Here is an 8,372-nt window from a genome sequence, read left to right as displayed (position 1 = left end):
TTTCAGATGGCCAAATGTTTATGAGAAATAATTAAGAAATTTCATTCTCCGCATTTCTCTTTTAACAGAGAGAGAGAGAGAGAGAGAGAGAGAGAGAGAGAGAGAGAGAGAGAGATGCACTTGTTGAATTAACAGGCTCAATTTGGCTGCCAGAATCATATATCTTTTCTACAAGGTTTTAATTCAATCAAGAGCTCATTTCATAGGTCAGGCTGAGAGCAGGCAAATGACCTGATCTTTCAATTTCTTCAAGAGGTTATATCATGTCAGGGTCAGACAAGGAAAATGACCTGATCCCCATGAACGTACATCAGAGGTCAGGCTCAAAGCAGGCAAATGACCTGACGTCTCATGACAGTCTCAGGTCATAGGCAATGTCTCGTTGAGGCGTATACAAATGTCAGGTCAAAATGCAATGGTTATATCTTTCCTACAAGCTTTTAATTTCCTCAAAAGGTAATATCACAGGCTAAGGTCAGAGCAGCCAAATGACTTGATGTCTTGTTACAGTCATAGGTTCATGTCAGGTCGAGGCGTGTACGAATGTCAGGTCAAAATTTAGGCAATTACCCCAGAGTTTATAATAGAGTCAGTCTCAAAACCTGCAAATGTCTTGATGTCTTAAAAAAGTCATAGGTCATGCCCTACGAGGAGTATACGAATGTCAGGTCAAAATTTGGGCAAAGGCTCCTGTGGGCTGGCCCTATGGGCTAGGCAGGGTCACGGGACCTGGTGTCCTATGACGATCATAGGTCATGCCCTACGAGGCATATACGAATGTCAGGTTAAAATTTGGGCAAAGGCTCCTACCGCCCCTCCTGTGGGCTAGTCTAGGTAACTGGGGATGGGGGCGGGGGTTGTAGAGGCTGTAGGGGAGTAGCCAGGGGGCACCCAGATGCGTTCCTTGCGCCGAGACGTTTAGTAGCGAGTCAGATGTGATTGGGGGTGGACGCGTTTTTCCTGCGGCTCTCGATGGCCCGGTTATGTGTGTTTGTGAGTTGTCTACAACTCTCCGCCGGTTGTGACCTGACCTTCTTTTGAGTCTTAGAGTCGAGTATACATTGACCTGTGACCCTGCCAAGACTTTTAAGTCAATGAAGGGAATTAATTAATAACTTAAAAGTTTCGTTTTAATTGAAAAATGATGATTCTCTTCGAAGGAATGGATGCTGTAAGTATAAATGATGAGATGGGGTATTTCGTCGGCAACTTCTAATTGACTGTTTCAATAAAATTTTTTGAAGCGTTTTAAAAAGGCCTTAAGATGCCCTTCTGTTCTTATTTTAATTGTTTTTGTTTGTGTTTACTTATTATCTTGTTATATGAGATGCTTTATTCTTATCAAAGAATGTTTGAAATTAAACTTTCTCACGACGATTTTCCAGTTTTATTTTAACCTTTTCAATAGTCATAAAAAATTTAACTTTCTTTTATTTTTTATTTTTATTTGGGTTTATATTTTGATCATTTTTGTTTGTGCTTACTTATTATCTTATTATTTTATTTTTGTCCTTATCAAAGAATACCTAGATTAAAATTTTACATGATTTTATAATTTTATTTTTAACCTTTTCAATTCTCTTTGGTTTTTCTGCTTTCTTTTGTTATCTTTTATTTTTGTCCTTATCAAACAATGTTTCAGATGAAACTTTTCCATGACAATTTTAAACATCTTATTTTAACATTTTGAAAATTCATGAAAATATTTACTAAAACTTTGACTCCAATTTCTGCTCATTTCCACCAACAAGGGATGACTTCAGAGATAAAACATCACAAAGGTTACTGTAATATTCACATTGTATCTGTAACTCCTGAATTCCAAGACGCTTACAGGGGATATGACTGGAATGATCATGAAAGATTTTTTTAAGTGAAGTCTATGTCATCTTCAAAGAAGACTTTGTATGTTTCATTACCAATAAATTGTACAGACAGACTCAAAGGCTATAAGTCTAAAAATGAATGATTTTATATAAAAGGCAAACTTTTGATTTAATAAATAATGAATTCAAGAGTTGCAAAATTTAGTATTAAAAAAATTCCAAATTTCTACTCAATAATTATAATAATTTGTTTAATAACTCATCTTTCAGTTTACTTAATAATGATTTCCAAATTATCCCATCTTATTAATTCAAAATAAAACTCATAATTTCTAAGCAATACTTATCTAATTTGTTTTATAAATCCTCTTTCATTTGATTAAATAATTTATTCCAAAGTATCACAGTTTATCAATTAAATATAAAATTCCCAAATTCTGCTCAATAATTTAATAATTTGTTTAATGAGTCATCTTTCAGTTTATTGAATAATATAGTCCAGATTATCACAATCCATCATTTCGAAATAAAATTCCAGATTTTATACTTAATAATTTCAATCATTCTCAGATTTCTTAAATGATAGATTATCATTTGTTGTCTTCACACATTTATGGAATTACTTCTTAAGATCTATGGCTTTATTTTTATTTTTTGTGTTACATGAATTTTCTTTCCCAAATATGAATGAGTCAGTGACTGCAACTACATTTATTTCTGAACCATCCTTCGTAAGATAACAGCAAACAGGTTATATAAATTACCAGAAGCAATGTGATTCCATATATCTATTTTACTGTGTGTAATATATAACTTGAAATTTGACTGTCAGAAAATAATGAACAAAATAATGCAGAGTAACATGATGTACTTCATATACTATCATCGTATTTTGAAGCATTCATAATATACTAAATATATACTTATTATCACTGACTCCTGAAATGTCCAGTTACATTTTAGTTCGGTTTACCTGTTCGTTCCTCTGTTTGTTGCCAGACACAAAAAGTTATGAGGGGAATTTTATGGAAATTATATCAAAGAGGAAAGAAGTTGTTAGGAACAAGAGACTAGAATTTGGGAGAGATAGGAATGAAGACTTGGCGGAGATTTGCAAGGGAAACCCGTTGCTTAACGGTCAGTATTGGGAAACTGAACCGCTGCCTTAATTAAACACACACACACACACACACAGAGAGAGAGAGAGAGAGAGAGAGAGAGAGAGAGAGAGAGAGAGAGAGAGACGCCATCTAGATGGATGGATAGAGAGAGAGAGAGATTTTCATATTTCATTGAAGAGAGAGAGAGAGAGAGATTTCCCGTTTCATTAGACAGAGAGAGAGAGAGAGAGAGAGAGAGAGAGAGAGAGCAGGAGAGAGAGATTTTTCATATTCCATTTGAGAGAGAGAGAGAGAGAGAGAGACAGACAGAGAGAGAGAGAGAGATTATCATATTTCATTAAAAAGAGAGAGAGAGAGAGAGAGAGAGAGAGAGAGAGAGAGAGAGAGAGAGAGAGAGAGAGATTTTCATATTTCATTAAAAGAGAGAGAGAGAGAGAGATTTTCACATTTCATTAAAGAAAGAGATAGAGAGTTACAAGGAGTTACAAGAATTAGGATGTCTCAAAGGCCTATTAGTCCATCCGAGGAGACATCATGTGCTCACTTATCTCTAGGAGCAGGTTTTACTGTTCATTCACAGTGTTCTAATGATTTTGTCTATCTTTCTATGAAACTCTTCCACACTGCTGCTGTTGACAACTTCTGGTGGCAGTTTATTCCATGTGTAACATATCTTGTATGTGAAGAAGTTCCCAAATGAGATGTGTTGTATCTCTGCAGTTCTAGTTTCCATCAATTATTTCTTGTCTGGTTTTCGTTTAATATGAAGAAGTTACTGTATACTTTTGTTATGCCTTTCAGTATTTTGAATGTTTCTATTAGCTGTCCTCGTAATCGTCGTGTTTCTAAGCCATACACGTTCAGGCTCTGTAATCGTCTTTGGTAACCCATTTGCCTGATGGATGGAATTAACTTTGTGGCTGTTGCTTGTGCCCCTTCTAGTCTATTTATGTCCTTTCTTAGTGTTGGTGACCAAAATTGTACTGCATATCCAAGATGAGATCTAATTATGGATGTGTAGAGCTGCAGCACCGTTTCCTAGTTTCTGTATTTGAACTGCATCTGTGTATCCCACTAGTTTCCGTGCCTTCTTTTCAGCTTTTATGCACTGTTTTGTGGATTTTAAGTCCTTCTTAATAATAACTCCAAGGTCCTCTTCTTGTTCTACACTATTTATGTTATTCCCAAGCAGCATATAGTTGGCATGAGGGTTGTTTGTTCCTGTATGTAACACTTTACACTTATCAAAATTAAAAGGCATTTACCATCTTTTTGACAAGTCTCCTATTTTCCTTAGATCATTTCTTAAACTTTCCACTGTATCTGGGTCTGCTGCCTTTATGGTGTCATCTGCAAATTTGGCTATCCTGCTAGTTAAGCCTACATCAACGTCATTAATGTTTATCAAAAACAAGAGCGTGCCAAGGACAGAACCCTGAGGAACTCCGCTTGTCACATCTGCCCATTCTGATTCTTCACCGTTTATTACGACTCTCTGTTTTCTATTAGTTAGCCAGTCTTCAATCCAGTCTGCTATTTCTCCTACAATTCCTAAAGCTCTAAATTTTGTCATTAGTTTCTTGTGTGGAACTTTGTCAAAGGCCTTTTGGAAATCTAAGTAGAGTATATCTATTGCTCTGCTACTGTCATAAATACCAAGCATGTTATGAAAAAACTCCAAGAGTTCTGATAGGCAGGCTCTGTTTTGTCTGAAGCCGTGCTGACTGTTTAACAGCAGGTTGTTTCTATCGATGTGATCCACAGTTTGATCTGCAATTATGGACTCAAAAATCTTGCAAAGGACTGACGTTAGACAGATTGGTCAATAATTTCCTGGCTCTTCTCTTGGACCTTTTTTGTAAACTGGGGGCACATTACCTAGTTTCCATCCTTTTGGTGCCTTTCGTTGTTCTGCAGTTCTTCTGTAGAGTTTATATAGGTGGGGAACTATCTACTCTTTTAACTCTTTAATTTTTCTCGGATGAATCCCATCCGGGCCAGGAGATTTAAACTTTAGTTTTTCTATTTTGTTTTTAACTTCTTTTGTAAATATTATTTTGTCAAGAGGTTCTGCCCATTCATGTTTAATAGCTGGTTCAGGAATTGAGGTAGTGTCTTCAATTGTTAAAACACTAGTAAGTCTGAGTTTACTAGGTTTCCTCTATTGTCTCTTAAGGGACCTATGCTATTTTTCATTGGCTCCCTATTATTAGCATGCGTAAAGAATTCTTTTTGGGTTTTCCATACAAAATGATGCAACTCCCCTATCCTAATTTATTTTTGCATTTCTTACTAATTTGCCCACCATTCTACAGCGTTCTTTATGCCCGCTTGCTTCTTCTGGTGTTGGGTGTGTATTCATTGGGTTGTGCAATCAGTCTCTTTCTCTTATTTTAAATTTAATTTCTCTGTTGAACCACTTAGGCTGAGGGTTGCCGTTTGTCTGTATTTGCTTGAATGGTATACACCTGGAGCGTTTTTCTGTGTATTCTCATAGGAAGTTTTCTAGCTTCCCTTCTTTATTAGATCTCTCTACTTATCTATGTCTGTGTTCTTGTCTCTACTCTAGATTTTTTTCATACTCCTGTAGTTTGTCTTTCTCTCTCTTCTCTCTCTCTCTCTCTCTCTCTCTCCCTCTCTCTCTCTCTAGTCTAATCTCTTTAGTACCTTCTTTATTATTAGAGGAGAGAGAGAGAGAGAGAGAGAGAGATTTACATATTCATTAGAGAGAGAGAGAGAGAGAGAGAGAGAGAGAGAGAGAGAGAGAGAGAGAGAGAAAAGGAGAATTTTCCTATTTCACTAAAGAGAGAGAGAGTGAGAGAGATTTTCCTTCTTTCATTAAAGAGAGAGAGAGAGAGAGAGAGAGAGAGAGAGAGAGAGAGAGAGAGAGAGGGGGGATTTCCCTCATTTCATTATAGAGAGAGAGAGAGAGAGAGAGAGAGAGAGAGAGAGAAGGGGGATTTCCCTCATTTCATTATAGAGAGAGAGAGAGAGAGAGAGAGAGAGAGAGAGAGAGAAGGGGGATTTCCCATTTCATTATAGAGAGAGAGAGAGAGAGAGAGAGAGAGAGGGGGATTTCCCTCATTTCATTATAGAGAGAGAGAGAGAGAGAGAGAGAGAGAGAGAGAGAGAGAAGGGGGATTTCCTATTTCATTATAGAGAGAGAGAGAGAGAGAGAGAGAGAGAGAGAGAGAGAGAAGGGGGATTTTCTCATTTCATTATAGAGAGAGAGAGAGAGAGAGAGAGAGAGAGAGAGAGAGAGAGAGAGAGAGAGAGAGAGAGAGAGAGATTCCATTTGAGATTTTCTTATTTCATTAGAGAGAGAGAGAGAGAGAGGAGAGATTTTCATTTCATTAGATTTCATTAACATTAGAGAGGGAGAGAGAGGGAGAGATTTTCAGATTTCATTAAAGAGAGAGAGAGAGAGAGAGAGAGAGAGAGAGAGAGAGAGAAATAATTTTTTCTTTGTCACACTCTTTCTCCCCTAACTACGATCCAAAACAGTCGACCGACGATCACCTACATGACTGCTTACTCAGGTCAACAAGGCCAGATTAGTAATTTAGAAAATGCTCTTTTATATATATGATATATATGATATATATATATATATATATATATATATATATATATATATATATATATATATATATATATATATATATATATATATATATATATATAAACGTAGGTACGAAAGTACTTATGTTCCAACTCCTTTTATGACGTTTGTGTCCGAGTTGCTAATGCCCTTGACTAGACTCTTACTCGAAAGACCGGGGTTCGGTCCCGTGGTGAGTCAGAAATTTATTTCTGTGAAACACATTTCTATGTGTTCATTTCACACACACACACGCACATATATATATACATGTATAAGTATAATATATATATATATATATATATATATAATAACTGTTAACTCAAATCGGGATCGAACCCAGGTCTTTCAGTTACAAGTCACTTAGGTTCCAACTTCTTTTATGACTTGTTTGATGGGTCAGTTGATAGAACCTTTGTCTTTCAGTTGAAAGACCTGGGTTCGATCCCGATGTGAGTCAGAAATTTATTTCCCTTTCATATGGAATTGTGTTGATTAATTCAAGTATATATGTATATATGTATATATATATATATATATATATATATATATATATATATATATATATATATATATATATATATATATGTATATATATATATATATATTAAGTATTTCACCACTTCTGCAACTTTTCCTAACTCACCAAACCCTGAAACAAGCTTATGAGATACTTACCATAAGTCCATGATTCCTACTCACACACAAACTCATTAACTTTCTCTCCAACAAGATCTTTTTCTCCAACCCCAACCTTCTTCACCCTCACCCACTTCCAACTCTAAGGGTTCCACAACCCATCAACCCCTTAACCCAACCCCAGGACCCCACAATCCATCACGGAGTCTTCCATAATTCATATTTCTTGAACTCATATCAGGAATCCTTTGAAGTATTTGCGCTGGATATCTGGAATTCTTGCAATTCCAGGCAAAAGCGAGATAAGTTAGCTTATAAATAATTTGATTGTGTCGGGGAAATACAGACTTTAGTATGCGCCTGGAATTGCGCGATTGTGGCTGTGTGTATGATTGTGTATGGTCTGTATACATGCATCTTCTTGTGTATAACTGTGTGTGTATAAACGTATGAGCTGTGAGTGACAGCAAGCAATAACTATTAGGATATATATGTATACATGTCTTATAATGATGTATGCATGTTTGTATGTATGTATACGTGCATTTTTTGTGCATAATTGTGTTTATAACTGTATGGTCTTTGAGTGACAGCAAAAAATAGCTGTCATGATATACATGTATACAAGCCTCATAATGATGTATGCAAGTCTTATATATGTATACATGCTTATTTTTGTGTATGACTTTGTGTGTATAATTGTATGGTCTGTGAGTGACAGCAAGCAATATATCATATGCATGTACGGGTATACATGTCGTATAATGCACCCATGTCTGTATAAATACATCTTCTTGTGTATGACTATATTTATCGGTTGTATGGTCTTTTGAGTGACAGCTGGCAACAGCTCCTACGGTATACATGTATACATGTCGCATAATGATGTATGCATGACGGTATACCTGTAAACATGTACCTTTTTGTTTATAAATGTGTTTGTGTAATTGTATGGTCTATACGTGACAGCGACCGATGGCTATTAGGATATACATGTATACATGTCATATAAGAATGCATATATGTAAACATACATTCTCTAGTGTATGATGATGTGACGATAGTAAATGTTAAGGTTTATACTTCATATGAATATTCATACACGCTTGTATTTATATGTACAGTATACTTGTTATATGCATGCATCTTTTTGCACATGATTGTGGCAACAGTAATTGTTAACAA

General features: G+C 35.8%; 1 protein-coding gene across 1 annotated transcript in view; it reads left to right on the top strand.

Moving 5' to 3' along the window:
* The first annotated feature begins 920 nt into the window (after positions 1 to 920).
* Positions 921 to 8,372, top strand: part of LOC136845359 (uncharacterized) — a 111,611-nt gene continuing 104,159 nt past the window's right edge. The window contains exon 1 of the mRNA XM_067115632.1: positions 921 to 1,171. The gene's annotated coding sequence lies outside the window, so the exon portion shown is untranslated. The remainder of the gene's footprint in view (positions 1,172 to 8,372) is intronic.

The sequence above is a fragment of the Macrobrachium rosenbergii genome, chromosome 13, assembly GCF_040412425.1.
Source record: "Macrobrachium rosenbergii isolate ZJJX-2024 chromosome 13, ASM4041242v1, whole genome shotgun sequence".
NCBI classification, from domain to species: Eukaryota; Metazoa; Arthropoda; class Malacostraca; order Decapoda; family Palaemonidae; genus Macrobrachium; species Macrobrachium rosenbergii.
This window is presented reverse-complemented; position numbering and strand designations above follow the sequence as displayed.